The sequence below is a fragment of the Arachis hypogaea genome, chromosome 2 (genome assembly GCF_003086295.3).
Source record: "Arachis hypogaea cultivar Tifrunner chromosome 2, arahy.Tifrunner.gnm2.J5K5, whole genome shotgun sequence".
In the NCBI taxonomy this organism is placed as follows: Eukaryota; Viridiplantae; Streptophyta; class Magnoliopsida; order Fabales; family Fabaceae; genus Arachis; species Arachis hypogaea.
In genome coordinates, this window is record NC_092037.1 from 76,385,007 (window position 1) to 76,401,821 (window position 16,815).

Consider the following 16,815-nt stretch of genomic DNA (forward strand, 5'->3'; position numbering starts at 1 on the left):
CTACACACCATAGATTAAGGTGTGGAGCTCTGCTGTACCTCGAGTATTAATGCAATTACTATTGTTCTTCTATTCAATTCAGCTTATTCTTGTTCTAAGATATCACTTGTTCCTTAACTTGATGAATGTGATGATCCGTGACACTCATCATCACTCTCACCTATGAACGTGTGCCTGACAACCACCTCCGTTCTACCTTAGATTGAGTGGATATCTCTTGGATTTCTTAACCGGAATCTTCGTGGTATAAGCTAGAATTGATGGCGGCATTCAAGAGAATCCGAAAGGTCTAAACCTTGTCTGTGGTAGTCTGAGTAGGATTCGAGGATTGAATGAATGTGACGAGCTTCAAACTCGCGATTGTGGGGCGTTAGTGACAGACGCAAAAGAATCACTGGATTTTATTTCGACATGATCGAGAACCGATAGCTGAATAGCCGTGCTGTGACAGAGCGCGTTGAACATTTTCACTAAGAGGACGAGACTGTAGACATTGACAATGGTGATGCCCAACATACAACTTGTCATGGAAAGGAGTAAGAAGGATTGGATGAAGACAGTAGGAAAGAAGAAAGACGGAAGGGACAAAGCATCTCCATACGCTTATCTGAAATTCTCACCAATGAATTACATAAGTATCTCTATCTTTATTTTATGTTTTATGTTATCCTCCATAACCATTTGAGTCCGCCTGACTGAGATTTACAAGATGACCATAGCTTGCTTCATACCAACAATCTCCGTGGGATCGACCCTTACTCGCGTAAGGTTTATTACTTGGACGACCCAGTGCACTTGCTGGTTAGTTGTGCGAAGTTGTGATAAAGAGTTGAGATTGCAATTGAGCGTACCATGTTGATGGCGCCATTGATGATCACAATTTCGTGCACCAAGTTTTTGGCGCCGTTGCCGGGGATTGTTTGAGTTTGGACAACTGACGGTTCATCTTGTTGCTTAGATTAGGTATTTTTCAGAATTTTTAAGAATGAATTCTAGTGTTTAAAGGTGATGTTCTTATCATCACCAAAGCTGATTGATTTTCATCAATTTAGCTCTTGAATACAATGTCCTGCTGAAGCTTGGCTAGCCATGTTTAATTTCTTTAGACTGAAGCTTTAGACTAACATTGCATGATTCTTGGAATTCTTATTAAAATTTTTGAATCTCCTTATTTTCTTCTCCATATAATTTTCGAAAAAAACCAAAAAAATTACAAAATCATAAAAACCATAAATATTTCTTATTTGAGTCTAGTGTCTCATTTTAAGTATGGTGTCAATTGCATGTTTCTATTCTTCTTGCATTTTTCGAATTCATTCATGTGTCTTCATTGATCTTCAAGTTGTTCTTGATGATTTCCTTGCTCTGATCTTTAAATTCTCTTGTCTTGAGTGTTTTGTTGTTTCTCATATGCATTCTCAATTTGTTAGTGTCAGTAGTATACAAACTTTTAAGTTTGGTGTCTTGCATGCATTGTCTATTTGATTTTAGTTGCATTTTGATTATTCCTCATTATTAAAAATCCAAAAAAATTTTAATTTGTGTCTTTTCTAGTCAATAATACAGAGAATTGAAGATTTAGAACATTCAGCAGAGAAATTACACAGAAAAAGCTGGGCGTTCAAAACGCCCAGTGAAGAAGGAAAACTGGCGTTTAAACGCCAGCCAAGGTATCTGGCTGGGCGTTTAACGCCCAAAAGGGTAGTATTTTGGGCGTTTAACACCAGGATGGCACAAGAGGGAAGATTTTGTTTTTAATTCAAATTTTTTTTAAGTTTTCATAATTTTTCAAAATCAAATCTTTTTCAAATCATATCTTTTCAATCATATATTTTCAAAATCAATTTCTTTCCATTTTCAAAAATACTTTATAACAATTAATGATTTGATTTAACATTTCAAGTATGTTGCCTTTTCTATTGAGAAAGGTTTAATGTTTGAATCATATCTTTTCTTGTTAGCCAAGTCATTGATTTTAAAAATCAAATCTTTTTAAATTATTTTTCAATCATATCTTTTCAATCAAATCTTTTTAAAACCATAACTTTTCAATCATATCTTCTTAATCACATCTTTTTCAAAATAGTTTTCAATCATATCTTTTTGATTTCTAATTTCAAAATCTTTTTCAAAATCACTTTATTGCTTTCCCAACTTCAGTTTTCGAAAATCAATTACCATTTTTCAAAATTTCTTTTAATTAATTCACTTTAATTTTCAAAAATTTCTTCCCCTCTTCTCACATCCTTCTATTTATGGACTAACACTCCTCATCAATGCATAATTTGAACTCTATCTTTCTAAGTTCAAATTCTTCTACCTCTTCCTTCTATTTTTCTCTTCCTCTGACACTTCAAGGAATCTCTATACTGTGACATAGAGGACTCCATACTTCCTTGTTCTCTTCTCTTTCATATGAGCAGGAACAAAGATAAAAGCATTCTTGTTGATGCTGACCCTGAACCTGAAAGGACCTTGAAGCGAAAGCTAAGAGAAGCTAAAGCACTACTCTCTGTAGAGGACCTAACAGAAATCTTCAAACAAGAAGAAGACATGGCAGCCGAAAACAACAACAATGCCAACAATGCAAGGAAGGTGTTGGGTGACTTTGCTGCACCTACTCCCGACTTCTATGGGAGAAGCATCTCTATCCCTGCCATTGGAGCAAACAACTTTGAGCTTAAGCCTTAATTAGTTTCTCTAATGCAACAGAATTGCAAGTTCTATGGACTTCCATTGGAAGATCCTCATCAATTTTTAGCTGAGTTCTTGCAAATCTGTGACATTGTCAAGACTAATGGGTTTGACCCCGAGGTCTACAGACTTATGCTATTCCCTTTTGCTGTAAGAGACAGAGCTAGGATATGGTTGGACTCACAACCTAAAGAAAGCCTGAACTCTTGGGAAAAGCTAGTCAATGCCTTCTTGGCAAAGTTTTTTCCACCTCAAAAATTGAGTAAGCTTAGAGTGGAAGTCCAAACCTTCAGACAGAAGGAAGGTGAATCCCTCTATGAAGCTTGGAAAAGATACAAACAATTGATCAGAAAGTGTCCCTCTGACATGCTTTCTGAATGAAGCATCATAGGTATCTTCTATGATGGTCTGTCTGAACTATCCAAGATGTCATTGGACAGCTCTGCTGGAGGATCTCTTCATCTGAAGAAGACGCCTACAGAAGCTTAACAACTCATTGAAATGGTTGCAAATAACCAATTCATGTACATTTCTGAAAGGAATCCTGTGAACAATGGGATGAATCAGAAGAAAGGAGTTCTTGAGATTGATACTCTGAACGCCATATTCGCTCAGAACAAAATATTGACTCAGCAAGTCAATATGATTTCTCAAAGTCTGTCTGGAATGCAAGCTGCACCAGGCAGTACTAAGGATGCTTCATCTGAAGAAGAAGCTTATGATCCTGAGAACCCTTCAATGGAAGAGGTGAATTACATGGGAGAACCCTATGGAAACACCTATAACCCTTCATGGAGAAATCACCCAAATCTCTCATGGAAGGATCAACAGAGACCTCAACAAGGTTTCAAAAACAATAATGGTGGAAGAAACAGGTTTAGCAATGGCAAGCCTTTTTTCATCATCTTCTCAGCAACAGACAGAGAATTCTAAGCAGAGCTACTCTGACTTAGCAACCATGGTCTCTGATCTAATCAAAATCACTCAAAGTTTCATGACTGAAACAAGATCCTCCATTAGAAACTTGGAGGCACAAGTGGGTCAGCTGAGTAAGAAAGTTACTGAACTCCTTCCGAGCACTCTTCCAAGTAATACAGAAGAGAATCCAAAAGGAGAGTGTAAGGCCATCAACATGGCCGAACTTGGAGAGGAGAAAGAGGCAGTGAGCGCCACTGAGGAAGGCCTCAAGGGACGTCCACTGGTCTCCAATGAGTTCCCTAATGAGGAACCATGGGAATCTGAGGCTCACACTGAGACCATAGAGATTCCATTGGATTTACTTCTGCCATTCATGAGCTCTGATGAGTATTCTTCCTCTGAAGAGGATGAAGATGTCACTAAAGAGCAAGTTGCTAAATACATTGGAGCAATCATGAAGCTAAATGACAAGTTACTTGGTAATGAGACTTGGAAGGATGAACCTCCTTTGTTCACCAAAGAACTGGATGACTTGACTAGGCAGAGATTACCTCAAAAGAGACAGGACCCTGGGAAGTTCTCAATACCTTGTACAGTAGGCTCCATGACCTTCAAGAAGGCTCTGTGTGACCTAGGGTCAAGCATAAACCTCATGCCTCTCTCTGTAATGGAGAAGCTAGAGATCTTTGAGGTACAAGCTGCAAGAATCTCACTAGAGATGGCAGACAATTCAAGAAAACAAGCTTATGGACTTGTAGAGGATGTTCTGGTAAAGATTGAAGACCATTACATCCCTGCTAATTTTATAGTCCTAGAGACTGGGAAGTGCATGGATGAATCCATCATCCTTGGCAGACCCTTCCTAGCCACAGCAAAGGCTGTGATTGATGTTGACAGAGGAGAATTGGTCATTCAAGTGAATGAGGAATCCCTTGTGTTTAAGGCTCAAGGATATCCCTCTGTAACCATGGAGAGGAAGCATGAAGAGCTTCTCTCAAAATAGAGTCAAATAGAGCCCCCACAGTCAAACTCTAAGTTTGGTGTTGGGAGGCCACAACCAACTTCTAAGTTTGGTGTTGAATCCCCACATTCAAACTCTAAGTTTGGTGTTGGGAGGTTCCAACATTGCTCTGAGTATCTGTGAGGCTCCATGAGAGCCCACTGTCAAGCTACTGACATTAAAGAAGTGCTTGTTGGGAGGCAACCCAATGTTATATTTATCTATTTTTCTTTGTTATTTTATGTTTTTTATAGGTTGATGATCATGGGAAGTCACAAAATCAATTGAAAAAAGCAAAAACAGAATGAAAAACAGAAAGAAAAATAGCACACCCTGGAGGAAAACTTGCTGGCATTTAAACGCCAGTAAGGGCAGCAAATGGGCGTTTAACGCCTAGTCTGGCATCATTCTGGGCGTTTAACGCCAGAAAGGGGCACCAAACTGGCGTTTAATGCCAGGAAGGTGCAAGAAGCTGGCATTAAACACCTAGCACTCGAAGTAGATTTTCTGGAGCTACAGAAGCCCAATTGGCGCGCTCTAAATTGCGTTGGAAAGTAGACATCCTGGGCTTTCCAGCAATGTATAATAGTTCATACTTTTCTCGAGATTTGATGGCCCAAACAGGTGTTTCAAGTCAGCTCAAGAATTCTGGCGTAAAATGCCAGAACTGGCACAAGAATGGGATTTAAACGCCCAAACTGGCACAAATGCTGGTGTTTAACTCCAAGAAAAGTCTCTACACAAAAATGCTTCAATGCTCAGCCCAAGCACACACCAAGTGGGCCCGGAAGTGGATTTTTTTGTCATTTACTCATCTTTGTAAACCCTAGGCTACTAGTTCTCTACAAATAGGACCTTTTGCTATTGTATTTGACATCCTGAAATCTTTTGATCACTTTAGATCTTAGGATCATCTTTGGACGCCTAGTCCTCAGATCATGGAGGCTGGCCTCTCGGCCATGCCTAGACCTTGTTCTTATGTATTTTCAACGGTGGAGTTTCTACACACCATAGATTAAGGTGTGGAGCTCTGCTGTACCTCGAGTATTAATGCAATTACTATTGTTCTTCTATTCAATTCAGCTTATTCTTGTTCTAAGATATCACTTGTTCCTCAACTTGATGAATGTGATGATCCGTGACACTCATCATCATTCTCACCTATGAATGTGTGCCTGACAACCACCTCCGTTCTACCTTAGATTGAGTTGATATCTCTTGGATTTCTTAACCGGAATCTTCGTGGTATAAGCTAGAATTGATGGCGGCATTCAAGAGAATCCAGAAGGTCTAAACCTTGTTTGTGGTATTCTGAGTAGGATTCAAGGATTGAATGGCTGTGACGAGCTTCAAACTCACGATTGTAGGGCGTTAGTGACAGACGCAAAAGAATCACTAGATTCTATTCCGACATGATCGAGAACCGACAGCTGAATAGCTGTGCTGTGACAGAGCGCGTTGAACATTTTCACTGAGAGGACGGGACTGTAGGCATTGACAACGGTGATGCCCAACATACAGCTTGCCATGGAAAGGAGTAAGAAGGATTGGATGAAGACAGTAGAAAAGCAGAAAGACGGAAGGGACAAAGCATCTCCATACACTTATCTGAAATTCTCACCAATGAATTACATAAGTATTTTATGCTTTATTCATAAATCATCTATAACCATTTGAATCTGCCTAACTGAGATTTACATGATGACCATAGCTTGCTTCATACCAACAATCTCCGTGGGATCGACCCTTACTCGCGTAAGGTTTATTACTTGGACGACCCAGTGCACTTGCTGGTTAGTTGTGCGAAGTTGTGATAAAGAGTTGAGATTGCAATTGAGCGTACCATGTTGATGGCGCCATTGATGATTACAATTTTGTGCACCACTCCCTAACCCAATGAAAGGGGTTTAGTTGTTCATAGCTCTGGAAACGGAAAATGGTAGTAAAGAATACATGCTTAACTAGAAAAACGTAGAAAAGTAAATATACAGAGGGTAGTTCTCCAAAGTGCCAACCTTCTCTATAGTTCAAAACTACTCCTATATATACAACTCTTCTTGATCTTCTAGTGAGTTCTTCAAGTCTTGGATATGGGCCTTAGATCTTGAGTTGAAGCAGTTACAATCTTCAGTGGGCTCAGCTTACAGAAAAGTGTGAGTTAGGCATGGGCGTTAGTTAGGACGTTAGTGGTGTTAACGTTAAGTGAAAATGTGGGTTTGAGAACGTTAGTGGCAATCACCTTTTTCACTAACGTTCCAACCCAAAATGGTCCACGTTAACTTCAACGTTAGTGGCACTAACGTGACCACTAACGTTGCCTCTTGGTCCTTCGCAAATGTTATTAGGAATCACCTTTTCCAATAACATTGCATTGTGCCCCCTTTCCCTACGTTAGAGTTCACGTTGGTATAACTAACGTGACTCTTAACATGGGCATGCCTAAGCTTCGAGAGTGTTAGTGACTCTTACCTTTGTCACTAACGCTCCAAACGCCCCTCCTTCCCACGTTAGATCTCACGTTAATTGGATTAATGTGGCCACTAACGTGGTAGTGAATGCCATCTCCAACGTTAGTGACAAAGGTGAGTGTCACTAACGTTGGCTTATCATGCTTAGCTCCATGTTATCTCTCACGTTAGTGGTCTTAACATGACCACTAACGTGGGCAATGTTGGCTTGATCAAATGTTAGTGACAAAGGTGAGTGTCACTAACGTTGGCATTGTCTTCCCTTTCCACGTTAGGGTTCACGTTAACTAAGTTAATATGACTCTTAACATGGCCAATTGCCAATTTGGAGCATTAGTGGTATTCACTTTTACCACTAACGCTGGAGCTCCCTTTTCCTCCACGTTAACTACCACGTTAATGTAGTTAACGTAGCAATTAACGTGGGCTATGATCGCTTTGAAGACGTTATTGGCGATCACTTTTCTCATTAACGTTGCAAGCTTATTCCCATTCCACATTAGTGGTCGCATTAATTAGATTAATGTGACTACTAATGTGGTTCTTCCTTGCTTTATTTGTCCTAAAATCAAGCAAATAAAGTGCATCAAAGCTCTAGTCCAAGTCATGAGATTATGCATCATCAATATGTCATTCAATCCTTGCATAATCCTTATAAAATCATGTAAAATTCACAATAGTTGCTTAAATCAAGGTGTAAATGTAATTTTATCCAAAACTTGCTTATTTCCTAAGAAAATGCATGAAACTATCCTAAAACAGTAAAGAAAAGGTCAATAAAACTGGTCTAGATGCCCTGGCATCAGTTACAACCTACATTTGGAAAACAACAACATATGGTATTAGAACCAGAGGTTCTCAATATGGTAATAGTGCTTAGTATATAATATTTAAGGTTTCGGGATGCCAAAGGCAATCCTAGAACTTCACACCGATACAGATATTCAAGCTTAGAATAAATAAATAACTTAAAGCATAAATAGGGTATTCTATCTTAAGGGATTTCTAACTAACATAGCCCCACTGTCCCACAGCCTTCGCCAGCCTAACATCCATGCGATCCCATCGCCACCACCTACCGAGCCTCCTCATTCCAAAAAGAAAACACAAGTAATGCAGACAAGTAAAGTACATATACAGCAATTAGAACAGTTATCAAGTAAATATGTGTTTCATTTAGGCATAACAGAAATTAAGCAAAAAAAAAAAAAACAAATAAGTAGAAGATGCACATGATGAATGCCAGTTCTATTGGCGCGTGATATCACTTGTCGGTCCGTAAATGCTAACCCAACACATTCTACCGCATGTAGCCTTCCTACCATGCCAGAGAGATATAGGCTCTACACACTCATGCAGCAGAGAAGGAATCAACAACAACTGTCTCACCATAAATCATTCCAAGGATATAGTGCCTGGTACAGTCGTGCAGCAGAAAAATTGCCATGCCAGGGATATAGACCCCCACACTCTTGCAACAGAAAAATTACCATGCCAGGGATATAGGCCTCGCACACTCCCATATAATCCAAAAATTTCATCATTCCTTTCCAAGTTCTCAATTCATCATAATCTTCACCGGTTTCCAACTTCTTAAATTCATTATAAGCATTCCCATTTCTCAAAATTCTCTTCAACCCTATACTTCACAACTCAGCCTTCACCAATTCAAGCTAGGATTTACACAAACCTTCCAAAAATCTATGTCACTGGCTCTAAACTCATAACTAAAAATACCCTTTTTATTCTTTTATTATTTTCTCCCTTGATTCATGACCCTAAAACTGGCAAGAAGGTTTTAAACAAGTGTTACAGAAGTTTGCAAGCTTGCTGGAAATGTAAAACAGTTAAAAACAAGGTTTCATTGAAAAACAGGGCAGCGTGTGTATGCATAGGGTTGTATGACGCACTCCCAAAAGAGTTTTCTCAAAGTGTGCATACACATAGAGGTGTGCGTACGCAGAGAAGGTAAAATTTTCCTTTTTGAGTGAACGCATAGATACGTGCAAACACCCTCAACAGAAGGAACTCCTCAGTGTGTGCGTGTGCACGATGTTGTGCGTATGCACAACTTGCAAAATTTGCAAGGTGTGTGTGCCCACTAGAGTGTGTTAGCGCTCTCAACAGTAGGCATCTCCCTATGTGTGCGTGCACACCAGAAAGTACGTATGCACATTTCTAAAATTCACAGGGTGTGTATGCGCACGAAGGTGTGCATGCACACAAGTAAGAATGTGGCCCCTGTTCAGAGCACGCGCATAGCAGTGGGCGTGAGCACATAAACTAGAACTTACAATTTCTGCAACATCACAAAAATCATATTTTTGACATATACTTCCAACGATCCTATCTTTTTCTACAAAATTCCAATTTCCACAAAATCTTCACCGTTTTAAAGATCTTTGAATTATCTCAGATTTTATACAAAATTCCATCAATTTCAAAAACTGTAGCTCAAGATATGATCCACCAAAGTTGGCCTAAAAACCTATTTTTACCAAAAACACTAAAAACTCAACTTTAGCAAAACTCTCAATTCAAAACCAAACTACTCACAACCCAAACAATACCAAAACAACACAAAAGTTTATACTATTCATTCCTCAAACTCAACCATCAATAACTTTCCCAATTACACTATTTTACACCATCAAAATCATTATTCATCATCATCTAAATTCAACTTAAATCACATCAAAGCTCCTAAATTCTATCATTATTCAACTATACAGCATTCAAACCTTAATATCCCAATTTATCAACTCCTTCAACACTTATCAATCCAAGCATCGATTTATTATCATCAAAATTCATAATCCACATCATTTATCAACAATATCAACACTCCTCATTAACAACAATAAATCACAACATTCATCATCCACCTTCATAGTCATTAAATACCAACAATCAACATCAATAATCATCATCAATCATCATCCATTCAATCCTATCTTAAGGTCCACTAGTCTAAGTGTCACGAAACATTACATATTACATAAAGGAAACCGAAACCATACCTTGGCCGATTTTTACGCAACTCAAAACACCAAAGCTCAGACTCAAAGCTCCAAAACCATCAAGCTCACTCCAACAAACACCAAACCTCAATCTAACATCATATAACATACAAAACATTAAACCTAGGGTTCAAAAAATGACTAATCACAAGGGTTTAGTGATACCTTACCTTACCCAACAAGATTAGGGGTAAAACTCAACAATATTCCAATGCTAGATCACGCCTGAACAAAAAAAACACAAAGAAACTAAAAAATCCAAAGCTATTTTCGAGTTTTGGGCTAGGGCAGAAAACTAGAGCTAGAGAAAGATCTTTTTAGCAATAAAACTTAGTTAGAAATGACGGGTGGTGGACGAAATTGTGATCCTCAAAGTTGGTCTCTTTGTACTTGTATGAAATTTAAATATTGGCTCTATCAAAAATACCCCAAAGAGATCATGGTATGATGAATTGGGATCTTAGTAATCCCTGGTAATGGCACGTGTGATCACAACTCCGTTCAACTAACCAGCAAGTACACTGGGTCGTCCAAGTAATAATACCTTACGTGAGTAAGGGTCAATCCCACGGAGATTGTTGGTATGAAGCAAGCTATGGTCACCTTGTAAATCTCAGTTAGGCGGATTAAGTTGGTTTATGATAAGTTCGAAAATTAATAATAAACAGAAAATAAAATAGGATAAAAATACTTATGTAAATCAAAAGTGGGAATTTCAGATAGGCGTATGGAGATGCTATGCTCCTCTTGAATCTCTACTTTCTTATTACATTCATCCAATCCTTCTTACTCCTTTCCATGGCAAGCTGTATGTAGGGCATCACCGTTGTCAATGGCTACATCCCATCCTCTCAGTGAAAATGGTCCTATGCTCTGTCACAGCATGGCTAATCATCTGTCGGTTCTCAATCAGGTTGGAATAGAATCCCTTGATTCTTTTGCGTCTGTTACTAACGCCCAGCCTTCAGGAGTTTGAAGCTCGTCACAGTCATTCAATCCCAGAATCCTACTCGGAATACCACAGACAAGGTTAGACTTTCCGGATTCCCGGAATCCTACTCGAAATACCACAGACAAGGTTAGACTTCCGAATTCCCATGAATGCCGCCATCTATCTAGCTTATACCACGAAGATTCTGTTGGGGAATCTAAGAGATATGCGCCCGGCCTAAGGTAGAACGGAAGTGGTTGTCAGTCACGCGCGTTCATAGGTGAGAATGATGATGAGTGTCACGGATCATCACATTCATCAAGTTGGAGTGCAACGAATATCTTAGAACAGAAATAAAAGAGAATTGAATAGAAAGTAATAGTAATTGTATTGAAACTTGAGGTACAACAGAGCTCCACACCCTTAATCTATGGTGTGTAGAAACTCCACTGTTGAAAATACCTAAGTGAAAGGTTCAGGCATGGCCGAATGGCCAGCCCCCTGAATGATCAAAAGACCGAATGGCCAAAAGATTACTAATACACTAGTAAAAGGTCCTATTTATAATAAACTAGCTACTAGGGTTTACAGAAGTAAGTAATTGATGCATAAATCCACTTCCAGGGCCCACTTACTGTATGTTTGGGCTGAGCTTGATCTATCCACGAGCTGAGGCTTCTTTTGGAGTTGAACGCTGATGAGCGGATAATTTATACACTTTTTGGCATTGTTTTTAGTATGTTTTTAGTATGATCTAGTTAGTTTTTAGTATATTTTTATTAGTTTTTAGTTAAAATTCACTTTTCTGGACTTTACTATGAGTTTGTGTGTTTTTCTGTGATTTCAGGTATTTTCTGGCTGAAATTGAGGGATCTGAGTAAAAATCTGATTCAGAGACTGAAAAGGACTGCAGATGCTGTTGGATTCTGACCTCCCTGCACTCGAAGTGGATTTTCTGGAGCTACAAAAGCCCAATTGACGCGCTCTCAACGGCGTTGGAAAGTAGACATCCTGGGCTTTCCAGCAATATATGATAGTCCATACTTTGCCCAAGATTTAATGGCCCAAACCGGCGTTCAAAGTCACCCTCAGTCATCCCAGCGTTAAACGCTGGAACTGGCACCCAAATGGGAGTTAAACGCCCAAACTGGCATAAAAGCTGGCGTTTAACTCCAAGAAGAGTCTCTACACGAAAATGCTTCATTGCTCATCCCAAGCACACACCAAGTGGGCCCAGAAGTGGATTTTTATGTCATTTACTTATTTCTGTACACCTTAGGCTACTAGTTTTCTATAAGTAGGACCTTTGACTATTGTATTAGGAGTCTTTCGATCTTTGGATCTTTTGATCATGTTTTTATGATTGAACCCTCTTTGGGAGGCTGGCCATTCGGCCATGCCTAGACCTCATGCTTATGTATTTTCAACGGTGGAGTTTCTACACACCATAGATTAAGGTGTGGAGCTCTGCTGTACCTCGAGTATTAATGCAATTACTATTGTTCTTCCATTCAATTCCGCTTGTTCTTGTTCTAAGATATCACTTGTTCTTCAACTTGATGAATGTGATGATCCGTGACACTCATCATCATTCTCACCCATGAACAAGGTGACTGACAACCACTCTTGTTCTACAAGCGATCAAGGCTCTAGTGAATATCTCTTGGATTCCTGATTGCACGATGCATGGTTGATCGCCTGACAACCGAGTGCTCGTCTGACAAACGAGCCAACCATTCCGTGAGATCAGAGTCTTCGTGGTATAGGCGAGAACTGATGGCAGCATTCAAGAGAATCCGGAAGGTCTAACCTTGTCTGTGGTATTCTGAGTAGGATTCAATGATTGAATGACTGTGACGTGCTTCAAACTCCTGAGGGCGGGGCGTTAGTGACAGACGCAAAAGAATCACTGGATTCTATTCCGGCCTGATTGAGAACCGACAGATGAATTCTGCTATGCTATGACAGAGCATATGCAATCGCTTTCACTGAGAGGATGGGAGGTAGCCACTGACAACGGTGAAACCCTTGCTTAAGCTTGCCATGGAAGGGAGTAAGAAGGATTGGATGAAGACAGTAGGAAAGCAGAGAGACGGAAGGGAAGGCATCTTCATGCGCTTATCTGAAGTTCCTACCAATGAATTACATAAGTATCTCTATCTTTATCTTTTATGTTATTTTCGTTCATCACCATTACCATTTGAGTTTGCCTGACTAAGATTTACAAGATGACCATAGCTTGCTTCAATACTAACAATCTCCGTGGGATCGACCCTTACTCGCGTAAGGTTTATTACTTGGACGACCCAGTGCACTTGCTGGTTAGTTGTGCGAAGTTGTGTAATGCCATGGTATTGAGCTACCACGTTTTTGGGGTTCATGACCGGGGATTATGAGAGTTGTGAAAAGTATTGTTCACAATTTCGCGCACCAAGTTTTTTGGCGCCGTTGCCGGGGATTGTTCAAGTTTTGAGCAAGCTTGTGGTAACATCAGTGCCAAGATCCGGCAACAACACCAAGTAGTGGCGTTATTGCCCGGGATTGTTCTAGTTTGGACAACTGACGGTTCATCTTGTTGCTTAGATTAGGTATTTATTTTTTTCGAAATTCTTGAAGATGAATTCTAGAGTTTCATGATGATTTGTTGAAATCTGGTTAGCTGAGAAGCCATGTCTAATTTCATTGGACCGAGGTTTCAACTTATCACCACAAAAGCTTGTTGATTTTTATCAATCTTGCTTTTGGAGCAATGATCTGCTAAGGCTTGGCTGGCCTCTGGCCATGTCTAGTGTTTTGGACCGAAGCTTTCTTTGAAAGCTTGGCTGGCTGTGAAGCCATGTCTAATTCCTGGACCGGAGTCTTAGACTAGCATTGCACTGATTCCTGGAATTCTCATTAAGAATTTTGATACCTTTTTCCACTTAATTTTCGAAAAACACAAAAAAAAATTCAGAAAAATCATAAAATCCAAAAATATTTCTTGTTTGAGTCTAGTGTCTCATCATAAGTTTGGTGTCAATTGCATGCATTCATATATCTTAGTGATCTTCAAGATGTTCTTGATGATTTACTTGCTCTGATCTTTGAATTCTATTGACTTGAGTGTTTTGTGTGTCTCATATGCATTTTCATTTTGTTAGTGTCAGTAGTATACAAACTGCTAAGTTTGGTGTCTTGCATGCATTGTTATTTGATTCTTGTTGCATTTTGATTTTTCCGTATTATTAAAAATCCAAAAATATTTTTAATTTGTGTCTTTTCAAGTCAATAATAAAGAGGATTGAAGATTCAGAACATACAGCAGAGGAATTGCACAGAAAAAGCTGGGCGTTCAAAACGCCCAGTGAAGAAGGACAGACTGGCGTTTAAACGCCAGCCAGGGTACCTGGTTGGGCGTTTAACGCCCAAAAGGGTAGCATTTTGGGCGTTAAACGCCAGAATGGATACCATTCTGGGCGTTTAACGCCAGGATGGCTAGAGGGGAAGATTTTGTTTTCAAATCAATTTTTTTTCAAGTTTTCAAAATCTTTTCAAAATCAAATCTTTTTCAAATCAATTTTCCAATCAAATCTTTTTCAAAATCAATTTCTTTCCATTTTTAAAGATACTTACTATCAATTAATGATTTGATTCAACATTTCAAGTATGTTACCTTTTCTGTTGAGAAAGGTTTAATGTTTGAATCATATCTTTTCTTGTTAGTCAAGTTTTTAATCTTCAAATCAAATCTTTTTAAAATGTTTTTCAAATCATATCTTCTCAATCACATTTTTTTTAATCAATCATATCTTCTTAACCACATCTTTTTCAAAATAGTTTTCAATCAAATCTTTTTGACTTCTAATTTCAAAATCTTTTTCAAAAATCACTTGATTTCTTTTCCATTTTCATTTTCGAAAATTAAGTAATGTTTTTCAAAAATGTTTTCAAAATTTCTCACTTAATTTTCGAAAATCACTTCCCTCCTTCTCACATCCTTCTATCTATGGACTAACACTATCCCTTAATGCAAAATTCGAACTCCATCTTCTCTGATAAGTTCGAATTTTCTACTTCTGTCTTCTACTCTTCTTTTCCTCTGACACCTAAAGGAATCTCTATACTGTGACATAGAGGATTCCACATTTTCTTGTTCTCTTCTCTTTCTTATGAGCAGGAGCAAAGACAAAGGCATTCTTGTTGAAGCTGACCCTGAACCTGAAAGGACCTTGAAGAGAAAGCTAAGAGAAGCCAAAGCACAACTCTCTTTAGAAAACCTGAACGAATTCTTCAAGGAAGAAGAACTCATGGCAGCCGAAAACAACAACAATGCCAACAATGCAAGGAAGGTGCTGGGTGACTTTACTGCATCTACTCCCGACTTCTATGGGAGAAGCATCTCTATCCCTGCCATTAGAGCAAACAACTTTGAGCTTAAGCCTCAATTAGTTTCTCTAATGCAACAGAATTGCAAGTTCCATGGATTTCCATTGGAAGATCCTCATCAGTTTTTAGCTGAATTCTTGCAAATCTGTGACACTGTTAAGACTAATGGGGTTGACCCCGAGGTCTACAGACTTATGCTATTCCCTTTTGCTGTAAGAGACAGAGCTAGAACATGGTTGGATTCTCAACCTAAAGAAAGCCTGGACTCTTGGGAAAAGCTAGTCAATGCCTTCTTGGCAAAGTTCTTTCCACCTCAAAAATTGAGTAAGCTTAGAGTGGAAGTCCAAACCTTCAGACAGAAGGAAGGAGAATCCCTCTATGAAGCTTGGGAAAGATACAAATAATTGATCAGAAAGTGTCCCTCTGATATGCTTTCTGAATGGAGCATCATAGGTATTTTCTATGATGGTCTCTCTGAACTGTCCAAGATGTCTTTGGATAGCTCTTCTGGAGGATCTCTTCATCTGAAGAAGACGCCTACTGAAGCTCAAGAACTGATTGAAATGGTTGCAAATAACCAATTCATGTACACTTCTGAAAGAAATCCTGTGAACAATGGGACTAGTCAGAAGAAAGGAGTTCTTGAGATTGATACTCTGAATGCCATATTGGCTCAGAACAAAATATTGACCCAACAAGTCAATATGATTTCTCAAAGTCTGTCTGGAATGCAAAATGCACCAAGCAGTACTAAGGAAGCTTCATCTGAGGAAGAAGCTTATGATCCTGAGAACCCTTCAATAGAAGAGGTGAATTACATGGGAGAACCCTATGGAAACACCTACAATCCTTCATGGAGGAATCATCCAAATCTTTCATGGAAGGATCAACAGAGACCTCAACAAGGTTTCAATAACAATAATGGTGGAAGAAACAGGTTTAGCAATAGCAAGCCTTTTCCATCATCTTCTCAGCAACAGACAGAGAGTTCTAAGCAGAATACCTCTGACTTAGCAACCATGGTCTCTGATCTAATCAAAACCACTCAAAGTTTCATGACTGAAACTAGGTCCTCCATTAGGAATTTGGAAGGACAAGTGAGTCAGCTGAGCAAGAAAATTACTGAACTCCCTCCTAGTACTCTCCCAAGCAATACAGAAGAAAATCCAAAAGGAGAGTGCAAGGCCATCAACATGGCCGAATTCTGGGAGGAAGAAGAGGCAGTGAATGCCACTGAGGAAGACCTCACTGGACGCCCACTGGCCTCCAATGAGTTCCCCAATGAGGAACCATGGGAATCTGAGGCTCAAACTGAGACCATAGAGATTCCATTGGACTTACTTCTGCCATTCATGAGCTCTGATGAGTATTCTTCCTCTGAAGAGGATGAGTATGTCACTAAAGAGCAAGTTGCCAAAT

At 39.2% G+C, this 16,815-nt stretch overlaps 1 non-coding gene across 1 annotated transcript; it reads right to left on the reverse strand.

Moving 5' to 3' along the window:
- Window positions 1-15,722: 15,722 nt before the first annotated feature.
- LOC112762643 (small nucleolar RNA R71) lies at window positions 15,723-15,830 on the reverse strand. Its single transcript, XR_003182739.1, has one exon. It is a non-coding gene; the product is annotated as a small nucleolar RNA R71 (small nucleolar RNA).
- Window positions 15,831-16,815: the final 985 nt, after the last annotated feature.